Source organism: Haemaphysalis longicornis, unplaced genomic scaffold (genome assembly GCF_048455015.1).
Source record: "Haemaphysalis longicornis isolate Haplotype H1 unplaced genomic scaffold, Haemaphysalis longicornis Haplotype H1 scaffold_13, whole genome shotgun sequence".
Classification (NCBI taxonomy): Eukaryota; Metazoa; Arthropoda; class Arachnida; order Ixodida; family Ixodidae; genus Haemaphysalis; species Haemaphysalis longicornis.
The window spans coordinates 81,022,279-81,034,389 of record NW_027526233.1 but is presented as its reverse complement, the minus strand read 5'-3'; positions in this window follow the sequence as shown (position 1 = coordinate 81,034,389).

The window sequence follows — 12,111 nt, the reverse complement described above, 5'->3', positions numbered from 1 at the left end:
TGTACTTGTATCTCATAGATTGCTCTTCCAAACACGTAACCACGTTCTGTGAAAGGTACAATTATTTGCAGGTAATTAGTCAAATATTCAGAAAAAAATAACAATAAAAGTATACACACAACGTATATAGTCGATTTTACTAAACCTAAAAACAATTTTAGAAATTATAAGATTTGCAAATTGTTCCTACGTTTCTTGGCTATGATTCAATGCATCAATCAACGCTGTACACCAAGTTTTATATCTTTGCGGGCTCGTCACCTTAGTGGAACTGACGGCTGTGCCACTGCTCGAAGCCACTCGAATGTAAGTCGGCCTTTCTAAAATATACATCCAAGCACACATTTTTGTGTTAACACAAAATACTTATCACTTCAGTGGTAAAAATCCAGAAAAACAAATAAAGCGCTCTTGAGAAGCGTCGCGCATCGCTCCGTAGCGCTAATTTGACACGACCGCTAGGCTGTCGGGAAGGTGATAGCGCTATAGGGAGTGATGCACTTGGCAAAATATCCCCACCGTATGTTGTCAACACCCTACACATTACTGTAAAACCGCAGTTGTCAGATAGGAAGCCCGTTTTGTTTATAAATACAGCGCGAAGTCGAAAACGGACCTACCTGGCAGCACCTGTCGAAGTCTGAGGCATTTGAATGGGACCGTGTTCATCACAACTAAAGTCATCACTGCTGATAGGGCAACGAAAATCGTAAGCCGCAACTTCCGAAGTTCCTGCCACAGCTGTCCGCGTTTTCGCAGCGCGCCGTGAAGAGGACGCCATTTTCACACACGCACCGACATATTGCGGGTTCAAATTTCCCCCTCGGCGCCGTCTCCGCACGGAAAATATCAACAAAACGTAATAAAATGCAAAACAAAAAGACTTGTCAATAAATACGCCATATTGCATTAGTTGTCAACCAGGCGGCGTTTTTAGCTTTCGCGGGACAGGGAAGACGGAGAAATAGGAGGGATGAAGCTAATCTATAGGTTAGCTGGGAGTAGGGCAAGTAAGCGGAATAAAACAGTCAAGTCGCTTGCTGACAATCGACGCCCCGATTCAAAGGTAAAGCCACTAATCATCATCATCATCATCATAAGCGACGTTTGAAATCTACGAAGCTGCGCGTCCGATGGCCTATGGCGCCATGAGGAAAGAGTTAGAATCTTCCACCAAGCTTTGTGACAGTTCACAGTTGTACGTTGTCTTTCTTTTTTACTGTGAAGCAGAATATGCTAATCTCCTCGCTCCCCTCCGCCCAGTTTTAATTCCGGTGAAGCCACTTTACTCAGCCCCGCTCCAAGGCTCCTCCTAGCCACTGCTGACCCTCATTTCAAAATTGTTATCGCAGAAATTATTCCCCTCGCCACCACCGATGCCTGTGTCACTGTTCAGGAGACGGCTGTCAGCGGCCGTAGCGCCGTTATCAGGTGATTGTGGGGAATCATCAGCAGCGCGAATGGGAGTAAAACGCCCCAAAGCCGCCGCCAACGCTGCCACCGAGAATGCAGCTGCGGCAATTTTCGCCTTAAATTCCACGTCACTCACAAGCTGCGGGTCCCTGTCGGTTGAGGGAAACATTCCCCGATTGGAACGCCGGCGTGAACACATAATTTTATTTAGTTTGAAATCCTAAATTCCTGTCTACATTTTCGCGTCGGCGGCCCTCGTTGACCACCTAGTCATAGTCGTTCTGGCGGAAGAATATTATAATATTCAGGAATAATAATAATAATAATAATAGCCTGGCCGCATGTTAAGTCTTTCCTTGTCTGTAAACAGGTTATTTCAAGCCTTATTATGCGTTCATTCCCGGTTGCCGTTTTAGGCGTGCACAGGTTGAGGGGTTCAGGGAGGCGGCATGCACGCACAGAATGGCTTAATGCCGCTACCGATGGCATACCCGTAGGAGTGGTGGGAGATTTAAACGTGCGAGTCTAATGCGTTCTGTTAGCTGCCCTCCCAAATCGAGCAATTTGGGTCTGGGTTGGCGTACTGCACAGAAAATAAGATGCCTAAATCTGAGAAGCGAACACGACACCTACCTGTGTGCCCTCTAGCATAAAGGTGGCGGCCTTCGAGGTGTTAACTCGCTACGGGGCGGACGCCCGTCTCTCGTTGGAGGAAGAACAGCGGAACCTGAACGTGCGTCAGCTACCGAACAGAAGCTTGAATGGGCGCAAAAACAACAGAAAGCTGCTGCCGCCACTGTTGCCGCCTCAAGTTCGAGGAGATCGAACAGCTGCGATACCCTCACCGATGAACAACTGCCGTCCTCGGAACCACCACGTCCGCCAATGTCACTTGTTCAGCCTAAAGGGATTTCATAGCGATAGTTTCGACTGTGTACTTCACTTATAAGCACCCGCTTGTGACCGGTTGTGGTTTATACATGCACGGGTTGGGAATGGAGGTAGGGCAGAGGGCACGTGTATCTAAAGGCTTCATGCCGTTATTGATGGCATATCCGTTGTGTTGGCGTGAAGTTTAAACGTGGCCGTCAAACAGCCCAATGCGCCCGTTCCGATATGGTAGAGTGGATTGGGTTGAAATGTTAAATAGACAGTAACGTGCCTACCACACGGGAAGCAAACAGACAGCTGTACGTGTGTTCGCTAGAATACAGCTCGTGTTTTTCCACATATCATTGAGGTAATTGGCTAGGAAGTACGTTCAGTCGTAAATTTCAAACAAATATGTTCTATTTTGTGCACTCCGTTGAGGGCGTGCAGCATCGCAGGTCATCCGATTTGATAGAGTGGAAGGGCACTAATTTTTCCCCTTGAGAACACCCATACCTCTTTAACAAACTGCGTTAACGGCGGACAACGGCGGTAGCGCCGTTATCAGATGATCGTGGAGTATACACAGAAGCGCGAATGGGCGTAAAAAGGACGGAAAGCCGCCGCCGCCGCCATTGCCGCCTCAAATTACACCTGGCATACTAGGTGCGAATACCTCTCGGTTAACAGCCCCTTGGCCGGTTAAAATGCCTGCGTGAGCCCACAATCCTGCTTCAGCTTGAGAGGCTTTCCAAGCGACATTTTCACTGGTGTATTTCTGGCCTAAAAGTGCTCGCATCGCCGGTTGCCGGGTTAAGCATGCACGGGCTGGGGGTGGAAGGAGCATGGCGTGCAGGCACAGCTGCGCTTCATGTAAATACCAGTGACATGCTCTTCCTGTTTGTTCGAGATTTAAACGTGGAAGACCATTGGATCAATGCGCCCTATCAGCTGTCCTCCGTAATCGAGAGGATTGAGTATGGTTTGGTGTGTTACACAGACAATAATATGCCCACGACGGTGGAGGGCAAGGGACAGTCCCGTTTGCCGAAAAGAATAAAGCTCGAGGCCTTCCATGTTTAACTCGCTATGGGGCGCCCGCATGTCGTTCTCTTGAATGAACAGCGGAAATTGAGAAGTGTCGGCCAGGACAGAAGCACGAATAGGCGCGTAAAGAACGGGAAGCCGCTGTCACCGCCGTTGCCAGCTGAAGTTCCAGCTCTGAGAGTATAGCTGCGAATCCCTTCCGAATGATCGCCAACTTCCCCGCTCGCAACGGTGATAAGCGCAAATATTACTTGTTCACATTAAAGGGCTTTCACAGTGACATTTTCGACGGTTCGTTACACATCAAAGCATGCGTGCATAACCGGTTACCGGAGATGAACGCTCTGTTGTGTTGGCGAAGGGTTTAAACGTGGACGTGAGAAGGCCCAAATGCTCCTGCCTGGTGTCCGCTGAGTGGTCGAGTGCGTTGGGTTAGTGTGTACCCAAACAGTTAGATGTCTCAAAAACGGCTGTCAAACATGAAGCTCCATGTCTGCTTGCTCGAGTCCCTCCAAGTTTCTTTCAGTTAATTTTGTAGGAAGTACGCTAAATTGCAAAATACAAACAAACACGCTTTGTTTTATACAGTCCCTGGATTGCATACACCTTCACAGGTCATCGTTCTTAACAGAGTTGAAGGGCAGTATTTCTTGGGAAAGCCGCTTTCGTCGGGGGTACTCTCCGTCCTCAATAAGTTTATTTTTCTATTTTCACAATAACCAGAGCGCTAAGGCGTTACAGTGGGCAGCAATACCGGCAGAACATTGCATAAATAGGTACACGCGGCGTCAAAATAAGCCGGGACACGCGAGCGCGTGGCAAAATGCATCGCCGCGACATCTTACGTTGCACATGTGGTGTCGAGACACTGATGTGCGCGTGCGCGTCCAACCACGCTCGCTAGCATGTCTTTTCATTCGCTTCAAACGGCAACGCTTCTCACATTCAGCACTCGCCTCCAGGGGCCACTTTCTTTAGGTAACCCCACATGCTCGCACACGCTTCAGCGGCGGAGGGCGAGGGGGAAGATGAGCTGCTCGCTCTGCGCTGCTCTGACAAAGGATACATGAAAAAAAAAAACGGGACTGCTATCTTAGTTTTATATACTGCATTCTTTTTTAGAGGAAGGCTGTCTACGGCTAGGATCCAGCAGACCGTCTCCGGTAATGGAGCAATGTAGACTAGAATGTAGACAAGATGTAGACAAGTACTGCGTCTTAGGCCGGGTTCAGAGTGTTGTCGCAATTGTCGTAATATTTATAATTAATGACATCATTTGACGTCTCAGCCAGCCGAACTGTGTAAAACGCCATTTCTTTACGTCCATAGCGCATGATACGGCTGTTACGTATTTAGTCGGAACATAGCATTAGGCGAACGCACATCATTGTCGTGTGAACGCCCCCCTCACGTTTTCTCCAAGCGTCGAGTGCCTCGTGCGGGCACAGCATACTGCTCCTTCCCTTCCCCCACCGCACACTTTTGGAGAGCGCTGGCTCATGCCACCACGGTGAACCTACTCAACTCCCAGTTTCGCGACATTCTCCCCCTTTGCTTTCCTTCACTCGTCCGTCTTCCCATCGTTCGCTCGGTCACGACAACGCCGACACGGCAGAGCCCAGAGAAGGGCGCCAAAGGGTTGTTCCTTAAAGTCTCTTCCCAGCAATTCATTTGTGTTAGGAGGTGAAGCAGACATTCAGGGGATAGTTGTAAGCTTGATCTTTGTAAGATGGCTTTCCCACATGGACTGTTGAACAGTTGATCAGGTCAATCTTCGGAGGGAATACCATCACATAAAGTGGCTCTAACGCTTGTTTCTTTGAAACTATACGGAAACAAATTATATGACAATTAGCCGCTAAGACAAATCTAACACAAAGCAGGGTTTTATATTTTTCAAAATTGCACGGTTCACAGTGAAATTGTAAATATTGTGTAATTCTCGTCCGCTGTCAGCACATATAGGATTCTACGGGAGGGAAACGTACAACTCCATGTTTGTCCACCGGAAGAAAACTCTAGTTATTCAGAAGTTCATTCAGTCAATTAACCAGGAACTATGCTGAATCGCAAATCACAAACAAACGTGTTTTGCTTCGTGCACCCCTTGGACCTATTCAAAGCTCACGTTGAGGCTCGGCACCACAGCTTTGCTGGTGATCCCTCTTCACAGATGGAAGGGCACTGAATATTTTTAAATTTTTCGTGAAACCCAGGACCACGCCGAACTCTCCTCCTGTTTCCCCTTTTTAATTGCTTCAGAACGTGTGCAAGGGGAAGTTTCGTCACACCTTCATAAACTAGATTAGTTCTCGCTTCAGTTCGTATTCTGTTTGTATGCTTATTCTTAGTTAACAACCAATTGCATGTTTCACGAAAAAAAATATTTAAGCTAGTTACCCCGATTGTGATTGATATCTACTGAAACAGCGCGGAGCGGCAGTTACGACCGTTTTCTCCAATACCTGGCAATCTCTTTCCGTAGATTGCGTTGTAATCACAACAAACTAGTACTCCAACGTTTACAACTTCACTACCTAATTAAGGCAAGTAAACGAAACTTGGCATAGCGGTATAATCGTCCTATCAGCATTGTTTCATAAAACTTGTTTTTGGATACATTTAATAACACATGAGTTCAAGCCGTTTTCTTTAATCGTACTCCCTCCGTAGATTTCTATGCTTCGCTGCGCAAAAGGCAGTGTCGGAAGGCCAGCTTACAGACCAAGCTTCCGCCGTTCTTCATAAAGTCGGTTTTACCTGTAAACACAAACGCTTTGCTGGGAACCCCGGAGGGAGCGTAAAACGATACAAGGCCCCGCTGTAGTCAAGCCCATCCCAAGAACATCGTCGCTGTTAGAAATACCGAAGTGGGAGAGCATATGTGGGACACAACTTTGTCACGGCGAAACGGGCAATATTAGTTATCTGCCATAGGACGGCAGGGCGAGCAACGCATCTTCAATGTCACCCTCGGCCGCTGAAGCGCGTACGAGGAAGACATGTTGAGCAAAGAAAGTGACCCCTGGCGCCAAGCTCCGAATGTTATCAATGCTACCGTTGAAGAGAAGTAATAGACAGGCTAGCGAGCGTGGTTGGACGCGCACGCGCACATCGATGTCTCGACACCAGAAGTGCAACGTCAGATGTCACGGCAATGCATTTTGCCACGCGCTCGCGTGCCCCGGCTTATTTTGACGCAGGTGTACGTCAGTACCAGTTCTGCAGCAAATGAAACAATAACGAAAACAGAAAATTGAAAACGCATAATTGACACACACCGGTTATTTTTGAAACGCTGCAACATCTAAAAGAAGGTATCATGGTTCTGTACAGTTTAACTTGTTTAATGGCAAGTTTAAGGACAAGTAAAATACTGCGCAATTTTAGACGGGCGCAAAAAAGGGGAGCACACAGGACTCGCGCGAACTTGCCAATACGTTTTGTCACATACAGCTCATATATAAGTACAGGCTGAAACACCACCACTGCGCTCGCACAAAACGATATGATAGCACTTACAGCAAAAGCAACATACAATCAAACTCCAGTCATCAATAAACTTCATTTGGCTGTTGTGCGAAGAGATCGACGTTCACTGACTCACTCATGAACCGATGTTCTTTTGTAATAGGCCTCACGTATCTCTCTTGTCTTGTTTAGAGAACGACGGTTGGATTGGTTAGAGAACCACATGTTCGAAAGGAGATTGTTTCTAGAGTTATTTGTGCTGTAAATGTGAAAATATCCGCGAGAATTCTGAAGATTTTTATTGTGAATTCACCTTGGTACACCTTCTGGCGCAGTTGGCGTTGAGGAACCGTATATGTGTAGTGTTCAGCGGGAGCAGCCAAGTTCTGGCTGGGTTCCATCTCGACCAGCGGATCCTGCATTAGTTGCATAAAATATCGATGCGAAGGGTGCTTACCTATTTGAAGAGATAGAATTGTAATATGGCTTTGTATTATAGTATTCGAACATGTCGCAAATTTTGCTGAATTTTTGTTCTTTGTTTATTCTCTCCAACCACATCAGTAAAAAAGCATCTCAGTATAATGGTCGAGGGTAATATGTATTTTCTCTGCACCAGCAATTTCAAATACTCCCTGCGGTGGGAAAGCGGGACTGTATTAAGCAGATGATATTTGGATTACACAAATCTCAATTCATAGACTACGTAGGTCCAGTCGCGCGCATTGGTCGTATTCGCGTGGTCTAAAGCTTGGCACGGTCTAGCTCGCAAGTCACACGGAGGCCAAATAAGGCATACGAGCACTGAAAAACGTTAAATCTGTGCCCTTTCGAACTCACCCGAAACACGGTTCCTTTGTCTTAATTTATAACATTGCGTTTTATCCGCCACAAGGAGTTTTATAACGTGGCTGAAAAATACATTGTTTTGTATTACTTATAATGAGGACCAACGGTGGAATCACTGGAGTCACTGCGGAACGGCTGTGTGCCATGTTCAACGGCTGCATAAGCGGCATCGCTAGTGCGAGCTGCACCACCCCCGCTGACGAAGAAGGCAACCAATGGTCAGCACCATCACCAGTGACGGGTACACGAGACACTCAACCTGCCCCATAATAAATCACTATTCCTGTCTCTAATCTGCCATTTTGGCTCCGACAAATACATCCCCTTAGACGGTTTTTTGAACTTAGAAGAAACATAAACTTCGTACATAACAACAAAATGTGACTGCCAAACAGGAAGAGTCCTAGAGCCGCCTCCGCACTTGTACAGCACCAGTGAGAAGCCCGGCCGGAAACATCCACACGCCACCCCATCCATCACACACACATGTTTTCCCTGTGGTCGAATGGCGTCCCATGGCGGAGTACGCATTCTCCAACAGCCTAACTATGGTGTCACATCGCAGCGCACCTCAGCAGGTTTCTGGAGATATAGAAATTTTCTACTCTTCCCCAATACTCGCATATGTCATACCCCTTCTCACCAATCGCGGTTTTGACGTCACGTCAACGACGCTAGCTTTTTCTCATTGGATACTTTTAACGCTCTTGCTAAACCTGCACCGGAGCAATGCTGGACACATATACCATCAACGTTACTTTTTCACGATTGAACACGAGACCGTGATTATACGCCTCGTTCTAGGCCCCCCAGTGGCCCGTTTCGAAAGTAGCCGCTGGAGGATCCGACCCGCTCCCCGCTGTTGCCGCTGCTGTTGCCTCACGTTTACGCCTGAGATTTTTCGTTTTGTGTGCATCGGGGATGTGCATTGAGGATATTCTCCGTGAACCCGGCATCATCATCATCTATTCTGGTCATCAAGGGGTATGCTCCTGGATCACTCATAGCCAGCCGCCCATGCTCATCATCCTCTGCGGATAATCATCATCATCGCGCGTTCGGCCTTCTCGCAACTTTCGGAGTCAGCAAGCTAATAGACGCGCTCTCCAGGAACAACTCGTCTCTCTCAGTTTGCATCCTTTGTACATTCGTATCTGTGGGAGCAGTCACTCTGTTTCAAATATGATGTATTTACCAACAGTGTATCCGTAGGCAGCGTTTGCTTAGATGGTCATGCTACGCCTGTAAACTAGGGTGTAAATCGGATTGGTCGCTTATATTATCTAGCCGAGCAGTCATACCTGACAGCACGCCAGTTAGGACTGCCAGTATCATACCTCAGATATCGTTTACTACCTTAAACAAGCCAATGTCGCATACATTTCACGAACACTCAACAATCGAAGTACGATAACTATGGCGACATTACACTCGGGATTCAGAAGACGACAAAGATTTTTGGCTGGGTGGTCTTGTCGCGAGGGGAGTTATCGCAAACATTGATCTGCTAAATATATCCTTCGCGGGCAGCACGGAGGCGGGCATATATTGTAATCCGCGTCCACGAATAAACGCTCATCCTCATCCTCTACTCATATTAGGCGATTTCAATGCCCCACACACGGCCTGGGGTTGCACACACACTACTCGCAAGGGTCGTCTCCTATGGGAGCTCACCCAGGCTCAGCGTTTTACGATCGAGTCCGATCCCTCTACCCCTACAAGAGTAGGCAACAGAGCGCAAAAAGATACCTCCCCGGATCTTTCCTTCTCGCGCGGAATCACCGACGTTAAATGGCTCTGAACACCACATACCCTAGGAAGCGACCATTTCATAGTACAGCTCGATCTACGACAACAATCTGAAATTGCCCGCCTGCTCCGCCAACGATGTCTTACTGACTGGGATGCCTTTAGGAAAACCTGTGCGGTGCACATGTCGGAGCCAACCGAGATTACTTCTGACACGTATCAGTCATGGATCAATCAAATTATCAATTACAAACGCGCTCACGACAGTCCCGTGGACCCTGAAATACCTGCGGAAAAACAGTAGACTCCCACCTGCATCATCTTTGGGAGGCCTATCGCAGCATACAGCGTAGGTGGCGCAAGCAGAAACACAATAAACGCCTCAAAGTAAGGTTAGCCAACCTAGCTACATTGATAGAATGTTATACTTCTGAGCTCGCCTGAGCACAGTGGAGCCAAGTGTGTGAAGAGATGAAAGGAAACCTCAGTATGAGGCGCACTTGGGCCCTCCTTAAACACATGCTAGGTCCCAGTCACTCGCGCGCAGCTACTAATAATCGGTTAATGAAAATCATTCAACAATTTCCCGGTGATGATACACAACTCCTCGAACAGCTTCGTACACTTTACATAGCCCAAGGGAACACCATAGAGCTCCCGGCATACGCAGGCAATAGTAATCCGGATTTGGACAGGGAAATCTCAGGAACGGAAGTTAGAGCAGCACTCATAAAAATCCGGCCTGGCTCGGCGCCTGGGCAAGATGATATCACTAATAAACTCCTCCGAAACTTGGACGACAACTCCATCTCCATGCTTACACAATTTTACAATCACTTTTGGACTACAGGCACTCTTCCCTCTTCATGGAAACACGCTAAAATAACATTGATACCGAAACCTGGAAAACCATTGAAACTGGAATATCTCAGGCCCATATCTCTAACTTCCAGCGTAGGTAAAGTTCTTGAACACGTAATTCATACCCGCCTAGTTCAACATCTCATCCAGGTCAATGCACTTCCCCACACAATGCTAGGCTTCAGGCAGGGTCTCTCGACCCAGGATCTCCTCCTCTAACTCCACCATAAGATCATCATCCCTCCATCTAAGGTAGCTACTGCTGCTATTCTAGCCTTAGACCTCACCAAAGCCTTCGATAGAGTTTCACACAAAGCTATCCTTCAAAATCTGGCAATGACTCACCCTGGGCAGCGAGTTTACACTTACATTAAAGAGTTTCTCACTGATCGTACTGCTGTAATACACGTCGGTGACCTAGTCTCCGACACTATTCACATGCCTTCAGTTGGTACCCCTCAAGGAGCAGTCCTCTCTCCCCTCTTTTTTTATCTGGCTCTTCTTAATCTCCCTAAACGCTTAGCTCAAATCCCACACCTTAAACATAGTTTGCATGCCGATGACATCACTCTCTGGTGCACCGGAGGTAGTGATGCACAAATTGAGGAGGCGCTTCAGGCAGGCACAGACGTCGTAGTCACGGAAGCGGCACTCGCCGGTCTTGAGTGCTCCTCTACTAAGTCGGAGCTGATGACCCTCCCTGCTCCCCGCCGGTCATGCTACACTCCGGACATAGCGATCAAAATTCAGAATAATTCCGTGCCAAGTGCCTCTATACTTAAAGTGCTGGGCTTGATCATACAACGCAACAGAGCCAACACCCGATACATCTCCCAGCTGACCTCTCATGTCAATCAAACTATGGGCCTCATCCGTCGCATAACAGCCCGCAACAAGGGAATGACCGAATTTGAGCGTCTCCGACTAATTCATGCCTTCGTGATAAGTCGCATCACATACTCTATCCCATACCTAAATCCGACTAAAATAGAACTGCATAAAGTAAATTGCCTCATACGAAAAATCTACAAAACGGCGCTTCTAATCCCTCAAAGCACTTCCACTGCCAAACTGGAACGCCCAGGCATGTATAACACAGCTGAAGAGCTCATGGAAGCCCACACTGTGATTCAACTTTCTCGCCTTTCTAGCACCCCTGCAGGCAGATCCATCTTAGATTCGCTCGGGCTTCATGCACCGACCTTTATTGACGAGAGAGTACGCATTCCTCCTCACTTACACAATCTCCTACTCGTTCGGCCAATTCCCCGTAATATGCACCCGGAGCACAATGTTAAACGACGGGAACATCGTGCATGCGTGCTCGCCCGTAAATACCCCATGGGCCCGACCACCGCATATGTGGACGCCGCTAGTTATCGCCACCACAATGCTTATGCAGTCACCGCACTGTTCGACCCTAAAGCACCCCCTTACCAATCACTAACTATCGTAACGCGCTCCCCTGCCACTGCGGAAGAGGCGGCCATTGCACTTGCGCTCACTCACCGGCCTACACCAACAATTACTATTTCTGATTCGAAAACGGCCATTCGAAATTTTGCCCGTGGTAACATTTCCCCCCAGGCTCTCAAAATTCTTCTTCAAAATCCTCCCACCTCCCCGCGGAGATGCGGGGCTGGAAGGTAATGAAGCGGCTAACCTTGCAGCTCGAGAGCTAACCGTCCGAGCTGGGCCAAGTCGCATCCCTTCCCATGGAGCCCAATCAGCCCGTGACAGCCTGTTAATTTTCCAGGAAATTACCTGCCAATATCGCTTCTCTCGCCGGCAATACCCTCCACCCCACTGGTCGCTTTCTATCGCAGAGGAACGATACTGGCGCCTTAT